At 49.6% G+C, this 10626-nt stretch overlaps 1 pseudogene; it reads right to left on the reverse strand.

The window, feature by feature from the left end:
• Positions 1–1301: 1301 nt before the first annotated feature.
• Positions 1302–6514, reverse strand: LOC133234958 (serine/arginine-rich splicing factor 3-like; annotated as a pseudogene).
• Between the last annotated feature and the right edge of the window lie 4112 nt (positions 6515–10626).

Raw genomic sequence — 10626 nt, forward strand, 5'->3', positions numbered from 1 at the left:
GGGAAGGAAGACTTACATGGAAGAAGAGCTGGGTGGTTTTTTTTTTTACTACACTGGGTACTTGTTGCTGTTTGAGGGCGGCAAATAGGGGCTTCTCATCACAATGGCCTCTTGTGGAGCCTGGGCTCTAGGGCACTTAGGCTCAACAGCTGCGGTGCATGGGCTTAGTTACCTAGAGACGTGGGATCTTCCTGGACCAGGGATCAAACCCGTGTCCCCATTGTCAAGGTGGATTCTAAACCACTGGACCACCAGGGAAGCCCACAAAGAGCTGTTTCTATTATGTGCTCATTCAACAGACATTAGAATTGTGCCAGGCCCTGGAGATAAGGAAGTGAATAAGATGCAGGCTGTCCCTCAGAAAGCTCACTGACTAATGAATGGAATAATCACTTAAAGATCAGGAGCCTTTGGGAGTAACACTTGGGTATAACAGAAGCTACAATAAAAGACAGGTTCAGAGGAAATGGCACCCAAGAGGAGTGACAGGAAGTGTACAAGAGGTGGCCTTTAAGCCTCATCTTGAAGTCTCAGGAGGGCATTCCAGGAAGGACTAAATGGTGCAGAGGTGACAGCACACAATTGAAGGTAGGGAGGCAAGAATGAGGTCAGGGTCAGGGGCAGTGGAGAGGGACATTCCTTCAGTGTGGAGCTGGGGGCTCTGTTTCAGGGATGTCTGAGAGCAGGACTTCTCAAATAAATGCAAGAGGAACAGGTTAAAATGATTCTGATTCCGTAGGGCTGGGGCCTAAAGTCTGCATTTCTGACAAGCTCTCCTGATGCTGCAGGACGACACTAAACAACCAGCTTGTGAGAAGCAGTCCAGTCGCTGAGGGCAGAGCAGAGGCTGGCTGGCTGGTGAGGAGAGAGAAGGGCACTGGAGAGAAGGGCAGTAGGCGTGAGGACCTGGTGAGGCTGGGAGGGAGGGGCCCACGCTTCTAAACTGAGGAACTGGGTAGACCCTTGGCATGTGTCTGACTCTGCAACCCTATGCACTGTAGCCCACCAGGCTCCTCTGTCCATGGGATTTCCCAGGCAAGAATCCTGGAGTGGGTTGCCACTCCCTCCTCCAGGGGACCTTCCCAACCCAAGGATCGAACCCGTGTCTCAGGTCTACCTGCACTGGCAGGTGGGTTCTTTACCACTAGCATCACCTTGGGCTTCCCTGGTAGCTCAGCTGGTAAAGAATCCGCCTGCAATGCAGGAGACCCTGGTTCAATTCCTGGGTCAGGAAGATCCCCTGGAGAAGGGAACAGCTACCCACTCCAGTATTCTGACCTGGAGAATTCCATGGGGTCGAAAAGAGACCTACTGAGTGACTTTCACTTTCACCTGGGAAGACCTTTGGCACTTAAAGCAAAAAATACAGGAGGAAAGGAAGTATGTGCATTGAGAAATTTAATAAAACTACTGACCTGTATCCCTCATAAATATCAGTGTCACAAACAATAGAGGCTAACTTTTCAGATTAAGGAGACTCGAGACATGACAAGTAAATGAAATATGTGAACCTGAATTAGGTCTGGGACAAAACAGAAACAAAAAGTGCTAGACAGGACATTTTGGGGACAATTATCCAAGCTGAAATACACACTATTGATTAGGCTAAAATATTGTCTCAATGTTACATTTCCTGAATTTTATAATTATATAAGGATATCCTTATTTTCAGGAAATGACACTGAAGGTTAACGAATATGATGTAACCTACTTTCAAATGGTTTAATAAACTCTTAGAGTGCGTGTGTGTGATGGAAACAAAGGATAAGAAAGCAAATGTGGCAAATGTTAAAAATAAATGACTCTCAGTAAAGGGAGTAGGGCTTCTCCCACAGCTCAGTGGTAGCTCCGTCGGTAAAGAATCTGCCTGCAACGCAGGAATCCGCCTGCAATGCAGGAGACTGGGGTTCGATTCCTGGGTCCGGAATATCCCCTGGCGAAGGAAATGTCACATTCCAGCATTCTTGCCTGGAAAATCCCATGGACAGAGGATACAGTCCATGGGGTCCCAAGAGTCGGACATGACTTAGAGACTAAATCACCACCAAAGCGGGTAAGGGACTTCTTTGTACTATTTTTGCGACTTTTCTCGAAGTATGATGTTATTTCGAAAGAAAACATTGTAGGAGGAGGGGACAGCAGTGCTGAGCACCTCCTACGTGGACAGGGCGGGTTAAGACAGTGGACTGTACAGATTCTGGGTGGTCAGGGGGTGAACGCGAGGGGACTGCCCCGGAGAAATATCCAGACTGGTGACAGCAACTTGTCCCAGATGTGCAAACGGCAGTTGAAAGGACAGGTGTAGGACAGAGGTCTCGGTGGCGGCGGGGACCCGAGGGAAGGGGAGCAGAAGGCGGGAGGGAGGTCAGCTCCAGCGCGGAGAGGGAGGCAGAGGGCGTGGGTCCGAAGGCCCTGTGCCCCCAGGGAGGGCCACAGAGATAAGGTAAACTCTGCCGCCTGGGGCCGGAATGTCGCTGAGACCTTAGTGAACAAAGGCTGCCCATATTGGGCGGGGGCGGAGGCGGAGGCGGGAACAGCGACTGGAGCTGGGTGACCTCGGGCAGTTCTCAGCCCCTGTGACCAGTGACCTGGCGGCAGGGATGGGGGATGGGGATTACCTTGATGATTCTAAGATCTCAAGACTGTGGTCTTTCTAATTTCCATGTAATGACGCCTGGAAGTCCTGTAAGGCCCAGGGCTCTCTGTTTGCACACTCGGAGAACCAAGAGATCAGCTCTTCGGAGGCTAGCACCTTCCAGGAATGCACAAGGCGGTTCAGCAATTCTTTCGGCAAAGTCAAATCGCCCAGCCTGGCGCCTCCGCCCACATTTCCTTTGTTCTCTCCTTTCTCTGGGCTTGTAGGCGCGATCGCGGCATTAACCAGGCTACGCCACCAGGTGGCGACGGTGCCCCAACGTTAGCCTCCTCAAGCATCTGCCTTCCAGCCGCTCTTCCCGGAATCAGCGACTGGGAGGAGCTGCGGGTCTCCGGGAGCCCCCCACCGCTCCCTGGCTTCCAGCTGCATTCAAGACCGTCCTGCCTGCTGCAGTGCAGGCAAAGCTGTGGCTCCCTTTTCAGGCTGCAATTCCTAGTAGCCTCGTTTGAAAGTGTGCTTCGTGTACCACAAAGCAGGGGCACCAAAAGGGGAAACAAAAAGAGGAGGATTCAGGTGGGTTATCAGTGTATACTTTTTAAAATAAATATGTCAAAGTAGTCATGGAAGAACAACTGATCTTTGTTGGGTCTCTCTATACTTCATTCGTAGTTTATTTTGGATGACACGGACTGGAATCCATCTCAGTCTTTTAAGTATCTAATCCCTTCCCTCTTGGGTGGTCCTGACCAACTGCTAGACCCTAAAGAAATAAGAAGATCTATGTTTCAATCCTGGCTCTGCCCCTAACTAGTTGTGTGCCTTTCTGGACTTCAGAGGTCTATTTCCTTTCATTTGACCTAGACCTGCTAGGTCTAGAAAGATCTAGAAAGAACCAGACAGCTTGTGATTTCTCTACTGGGACAGTGATCTCTCTCTTCTCCTGTCTCTAGAAAGGGACCTGCTCTGGCTCTGGGAGAAGCATCTCCGTCTTGGAGATGTGCATGGAGATGAAGGACTCCTCCCGTAATCATCTGGAGGGCAACGACCCCAAGAAGGAGGTGGGCCATGATTTCTGCTTCTCTTTTCACCATTCGAGAGTTCCGCTCTTCCTTGGCAGCCACGGTGTTCTTCCGTCTAGCTCTCAGACAGCATCAGCTGCATCTCCAGGATCTTCAAATTCAACAAAAGCCAAGCCAGGAGGGTCACACTTTGGAGTGGTCTATAAATAGCCAAAGTGAAAGTCACTCAGTCGTGTCTGCCTCTTTGTGACCCCATGGACTGTACAATCCATGGAATTCTCCAGGCCAGAATACTGGAGAGGGTAGCCTTTCTTTCCCTTCTCCAGGGAATCTTCCCAACCCAGGGGTCGAAGCCAGGTCTTCCACATTGCAGGCGGATTCTTTACCAGCTGAGCCGCAAGGGAAGCCCATAAGAGCCAGAAGCTTGTTCCAGTTCGGTCTTGTTACCACTGTTTCCAAAATTACCTGCATTAACTTGACAGTCCAATGGACCAGAATCATGAAGTCTTTTGAGATCTTGGGTTAAAAATGGGGAGGTTCAAATCCACACACCCTAGGCTGGGTCTTCCTGGTCCCCTCCCGCCTGGCACCCCTGGATGCTCTCACACACTAGGCATCCATGAAATTGGCAGCAGAGGTCTTATCTAATAAAAAATGGACTTGGACAGCACCCCCGTCCCTCTGACCCAGGACTCCTCTCCCTTTCTTGTGCCCCTGTTCTCACCTTTGCTGACACCCCCAAGGAATGCCCTTCTTTTCCAGAAAATTCATTTATTCTTGTAAAAATGAATAATATAATTATTGAAATTTAAAACTCAGTTGATGAGTTAAATTATAGATGAGACCCAACTGAAGAGATAATGCACTGGAGAAATATGCCAGAAAATTCTTTAGAATGTAACGGTAAGACAGATGTTTATCGTACTTATACTGATGAGGAGAGTAGGAAAGAGGTAGAAAGAGAGGAGAAACAGAATATAATGAAAAGGTCTCGCTACATCAAATTTGAGTCCCCAAAGGAAAGAATAGAGAAAATGGAAGAAAGTTACTTTTTAAAGGAAGAGTGCCTGATGAAAAACTTGAATCCACAAAATCAAGAAAACCCATGAATCCTAAACAGAGTAAACGAGAAGAAAGCCACAGCTGGGCACATAATGTGGGCAGAATACCAAAGACGGAGGATCTTGGGCTCATTCTGGATTGAAAGCCAGAGCATTTAACACAGGGACAATTTAACAGCTGTTCACCAGCAACAATGGGAGACTTAAGACTAGAGGAGGCTGTCCACGAACCGTAGATGGTCAAGTTAGAATGTGTAACTGGCAAAACCACCTTGCAAGAATGAGAGCAAAAGGAAGAGAATCACAGATAAACAAAAACAGCGAGTTCCCCACCAAGAAAACCGAACTACGTGAACTTCTTCTAAAGGATACACTTCAAAAGCATGGGAAAGAATCCCAGAAGGTCAGTAATGCAACAGGGCCTGGGGACCAAGCACAGTGGCCAATACACAGATGTGAGTGTGGGAACACGGCAGATGGGCACTGCTGGCTCACATGCCCCCTCTAGGCTGTGTGCTCTGGAGACCAGGGACCATGAACGCATAGCAGACAGGCTCTGAGAGTGCCCCACAGCCTCACAAGACTTCCACTCGGAATCTGCGCCACCCTGTTCCCTGGAGACTGTTAGGAGCGTTATTTTCAGAGAGAAGACTGCTCAGGTTAACAAAGGTAGTTCTGACATCTTTCTTTCAATATATTCTTGTAAGTGGTATGTTACACATTATTGCGATCTTTGGTATTTTTCAAATACAAACCAAAAAAAGTGATTTTTCTATTGAAACCAAAAGCAATGAATCTTGGGATCCAATTGTCATTTGATGCTTGTATTCATAACAAACACCCGTGGCTTCAGGTTACGAAAAAACAAAGGCTTTGAGTTGGCTGCCAAAGCAAAGCCATCCTCCTCAGTCTAGTTTTAGTGGGGTTTTTTTTAAGACATCTTGGGACTTCCCTGGTGGTCCAGTGTTTAAGACTCCGTTCTTCCAGTGCAGGGGGCCCAGATTCAATCCTTCGTTGGGAAACTAAGATCCTCCATGCTGCATGACTTGGCCAAAAAGAAAAAGACAGTTTCATTACTGTTGAAATTGGTTCACTGTAAAAAATAAAAGCAGGATGATAATGCTGTTAAGTGTCATTGTCCTCCCCACCTTATTCCTAATCACACATGTCCCTCTGAAGAGAGAGCCTCTGTTAAGTTTGTCATATCCCTTTCTGGATACTTTTCTATGTGGTTATAGTATTGATATTGGGTACATATGAATATGGATGTGTGTCATTTCTATCTGTATTCACACACACACATATATCTTTGTATAAGTAGGTTGCATATATATGTCTACCTATATAGTACATGTATGTATATATACATATTACACTAATAAATATATGCATATATACATGCACCCATATCTATATGTCTACATTTATCTCTCTCTATATATACTATATATAACATAAAAATATCAAAACTTTTATAATTAAATTTTATTTATTATTAATTGAAGGATAATTGCTTTACAATATTGTGTTGGTTTCTGCCAAGCATCAACATGAACTAAATTTTTTTTTGATATGGCAATTTCACTTCTAGGAATTTATTCCTCTGTAAATACTTACATGAGGTATATCTACAAGAATGTTCACTGAAGTGTTACTTGAATATAAAAAATAAGACATATATATGTGTGTGTGTGTATATATATATATATATATAAAGAGACAGGAGAGAAAGTTCTTTTTCTGCGGAAGTGCACATCTGGGAAGTCTTGCCCATCAGAGTGCACAGCCACGCTGTATCCATGGTAACGGTCCAGGCTGCCGTACGCATAGACAGTCATCGCTCAAATGCTCCCCTAGGGCTGGATGTCTCGATTGTTCACTTTTTTTTTTCCCTTTTAGTATTTACACATGATCTTCAGTGAAGATTCTTGTACATACAGTTCAGTGCAAGCAGTTAGGCAGGATAAGTTCCTAAAGTGGATTTGTTCCTAGAGATCAAGCGGCGGAGACTTTGACGTTGTAATCGGCCTGGCCCCCCTGCCTTCAGTGCAGCCGTGTTCATGTCCACTTCCACCCACCAGTGTAGGAGCGTGTTGAAGGCCCACCCGGTTTCCAGGCTGCTGCCACCCTTCTCTTAGTTGACTCCTCTCCCCCATGAAAGTGGACAACTTGCCCTTTTCCAAATGCCACGGCCACCTGAAGTTCGCATACAGGGCACTCAGAGCACCACCACCACAGAATGCTTCCTTCCTGGGCCAGGTTGGGGAAACCCGGCATGAACTTCCACATACTTTCCTTATTACAGGGCTTCTCCAAATCCTTTACCTGTGGGACACATTTCCAGAGAGGAGAGAGTGTTTTCCAAACCTATTTGCCTGTAGCCCTTTTCCTGTGGAGCTGGGTTGCTGAGGACTGGTTTTGCGGGCGCTGGTGTCTCCTCTGTGGTCATCCTCACTTGATTCTCACGCGGTGGGATTGCTCCCATCTCAGGGATGAGGACACTTATGCTCATCTATAGGTGAGTCACTTTTGCTTACTTGGCCACCAACAGCAGAGGTGGGAGTTGATGTTTGTGCTTCAGTTGCCTTACTTAGTCCTCCCACGTCCAAGCTGCCTTCCTAAGACTGTCAGTTCTGGATTTGGGCTTCAGCTCCCTGAGCCCAGAAGCCACTTCTAGGTGGCTGAAACACCACTCCATTCCCATGAGACTTCACTTCCTAATTTATCTGGGGAAACTCTCCCTTGCCTTCTCTTCCTTGGGCTCATGCTGGTTTCAGAATAAGGGAAGAAGTTGGGAACACTTAAGTTCAGAGAGGGAAGTAAATTGTGCCTGCACCTCGGCAGAGGACACCTCCTGGCCACTCATGTTCCAGGGATGCTGGGTCTCTCCCCCGACATGCATAGGTGTTTGTTTTCCTGAGCCCCAGTCCTGGACTTCCCTGGTGGCTCAGATGGTAAAGAATTTGCCTGCGATGCAGTAGACCCGGGTTCAATACCTCGGTTGGGAAGATCCCTTGGAGAAGGGAATGGCAGCCACTCTAGTATTCTTGCTTGGAGAATCCCAAGGACTGAGAAGCCTGGCGGGCTACAGTCCACGGGGTCACAAAGAGTCGGACACGACTGAGCGACTGACACACACAGTTCTGGGTGAGTTAATGCTGTGATTCAGCTACAGTTCCGTCTCAGCAATTCCCAGCCTGGGAGACACCCTGTCTCTCCCCTACTCCCTGCCCCACGCCTACCCTGCACCTCGAGGGCAAGGGCAGCTGGGCCGGTGGAAGCTGGGGCTGCTCACCAGCCTGGCATTTGCCAGCACCCAAACAACTGGGTTGTGGAGGGGGGAAGCTTGACAAGCCTTGGCAGCCGCCAAGCTAGCCAGGTGAGTAGGGAAAGCGGCCAGGCGGGGCCGAAAGAGGGTGCGACGACAGGTCTGGGAGCTGCAAGGCCTGCCCAGACATCTGGCTGGCTCGGGAAGCCAGGTGTGCTGACGAGTGTGGGCTGACCCGGAGCCCAGGCCACCGGGCATCTGATGAGCAGTGCTGGGTGAGGGAATGGGTGGATGGAAAGCTCACATTCATTATCTGCAAAACACAGCTAATAGCAGGGTGGTGTGAGAACGAAATGACAATACACATAAGGAACTTAGGACGGTTCCAGTAAGTGCTCAAAAATGCCAGATCTGACTATTGTGAATCTGACAGAGGGTCCAGTGGGTTCATCGCTCAACCTCCACAGAACTCAGAAACAACAGACAAATGCAAAGAGCAGCAAAAATCACCTTCCACAGAGTCCTCAGGAAACCCCATTATTGAGCCTATTTTGCAGATGAGTAAATAGGCCTGGGGGCTTCCCAGGTGGCTCAGGGGTAAAGACTCCGCCTGCCAATGCAGGAGAGGTGGGTTCAACCCCTGGGTTGGAAAGATCTCCTAAAGGAGAAAACGGCAACCTACTCTGTATTCTTGCCTCGGAAACCCAACAGACAGAAGAGCCTGGTGGGCTACAGTCCATGGGGCTGCAAAAGAGTCGGACACGACTTAGTGACTAAACAGCAACGACAAACAGGCCTGGAGGGGCTGGAAGTTACCACAAATAACAGCTGAGGTTGGCATGTAGCTCCAGAGGGCCTGATCCATACCCCGGCTCAGGGAGAGCTGGTTCCTTTGCCCCCTCCACCCTCTCTCAACACCCACCACCTTGGGCAAGCCTGCTGAGGCAGCAGAAGCACAGGGGGAAATGCAGCCCTGAGAGGTGGGGCCACCTCCATCCCCACCCCCCCAGAGCCCTCTCCAGGTAGCCCCCACCAGACCCCTCCTCACTCCGGAGCCCCACCCATCCCCCTTCCCCCACCCCACCCCCACCCTGCACCCCACCCCCGCCTCGTGGGGAAACCTAGGCTCTTGGATCTCCTACTCCAGGAAGCCCTCCCCAACCCTGACTCAGCTGCCTGGGGGCTCCAGCAGCACTCTCACCCCTGGGTGGCACCATGGAAGTGGAGGGGGGCCCCACCCTCTCCCTGTGACTTTGGTGAACCAGAGAGACTGGGAGCTACTTCCTGAGGCGTTGGCTGCAGCCAGCAGACCACTGGAAGAATTCTTTGCAGAAAGCTTCATCTAACAGTTGTCACTGAGCACCACGCACTAGGCACACGGGCGCTGCCGCTGAGAAGCCTCAGTCTGGGGGATCCTTGACAGTGGCCCATTCAAGGTGTTGGGCTCAGTGACCTTGGATGGCGCTATGGTGGCCCAGAGCAGGGGCCCAGGTTTCAGATCTTCAGTTCAGAAGAGCAGACTCTTTACATATTTATGGATTGATTTGGCTGCACCAGGTCTTTGTTGTGGCACATGGGATCTAGTTCCCTGAACAGGGATCGAACCTGGGCCCCCCGCCCTGGGTTCTTGAGTCTTGGCCACTGGACCATGAGGGAAGTCCCGAACTCTTTAAACAGCTCCAAGTTGCTTCCTTCCATGTAAGGGAGTCCTCACCCTCAAGGAACTGCTATGGTTCTGTGAGGGTTCCTTATGCCCTGCTGCCCCTCAGACAGGGCTAGTACCGTAGAAAAACCATGGCTCTGTGTCGTGTCCACACCTGTAAAGCGTGCACGTTGCATGGTGTGGAGGAAAAGCTCGTAAACCATTGAGCACAGAGTGGGCATTACATACACAGCTTTATTTCTCAGGCTAGATGTTCATTTTCCTTTCAAATGCAAGATGCCACAACTTCCCAGGCAGCTTGGTCTCTGTCTGAAGGTCGCAGCAAGGTCTCATGTTCCGGTTTGCCCTACTGGCCTTTCCTGCCTGCTTCCTGCCTCCTGTCCGTCCCCAGCGCACCTCAGTGATTTGCCTGTTTACAGCCCACTGTTCCCTCCTGTGAAACACCTTTCCTTCCCCTGCCTTGCATAGCAAACTTCTGCCAGTCCTTCTCACCACCGGGCCCAGTCCTCCTCTCCAGCCTCCTCAGGCCCCGGGGCAGCATTAATCACCTCTCCTCTATTCTCTCATGGGTTTGGCTGTGCGACTGTGCGCTCAGCCGTGTCCAGCTCTTTGCGACCCCGTGGACTGTAGCCCACCAAGCTCTTCTGTCCATGGGATTTTTCAGGCAAGAATACTGGAGTGGGTTGCCATTCCCTTCTCCAGGGGATCTTCCCAAACCAGGGATCGAACCTGCAACTCCTGCATTGCAGGTGGATTCTTTACCTGCTAAGCCATCAGAGAAACCCTGGCCATGTGACTATATCATGTTTATCTTAGCTACCATTTCTCTTACTTATTATCTTCGTGTTTCTCTGGGTCTCTGTATTCTCAACAGTGTTGGAGAAACTGAGCTGGGTAGAGGAGTTGTGTACTTTTTAGGGTGGGGGACAGGATCACCCCCAGAACCTGCAGCTTAGCTGGGCGCTGTTAGTGGGTTGCTCAGTGTCACACTCGATGACTCCTCCCAACACTGGCGTCCA

The sequence above is a fragment of the Bos javanicus genome, chromosome 22 (genome assembly GCF_032452875.1).
Source record: "Bos javanicus breed banteng chromosome 22, ARS-OSU_banteng_1.0, whole genome shotgun sequence".
Classification (NCBI taxonomy): Eukaryota; Metazoa; Chordata; class Mammalia; order Artiodactyla; family Bovidae; genus Bos; species Bos javanicus.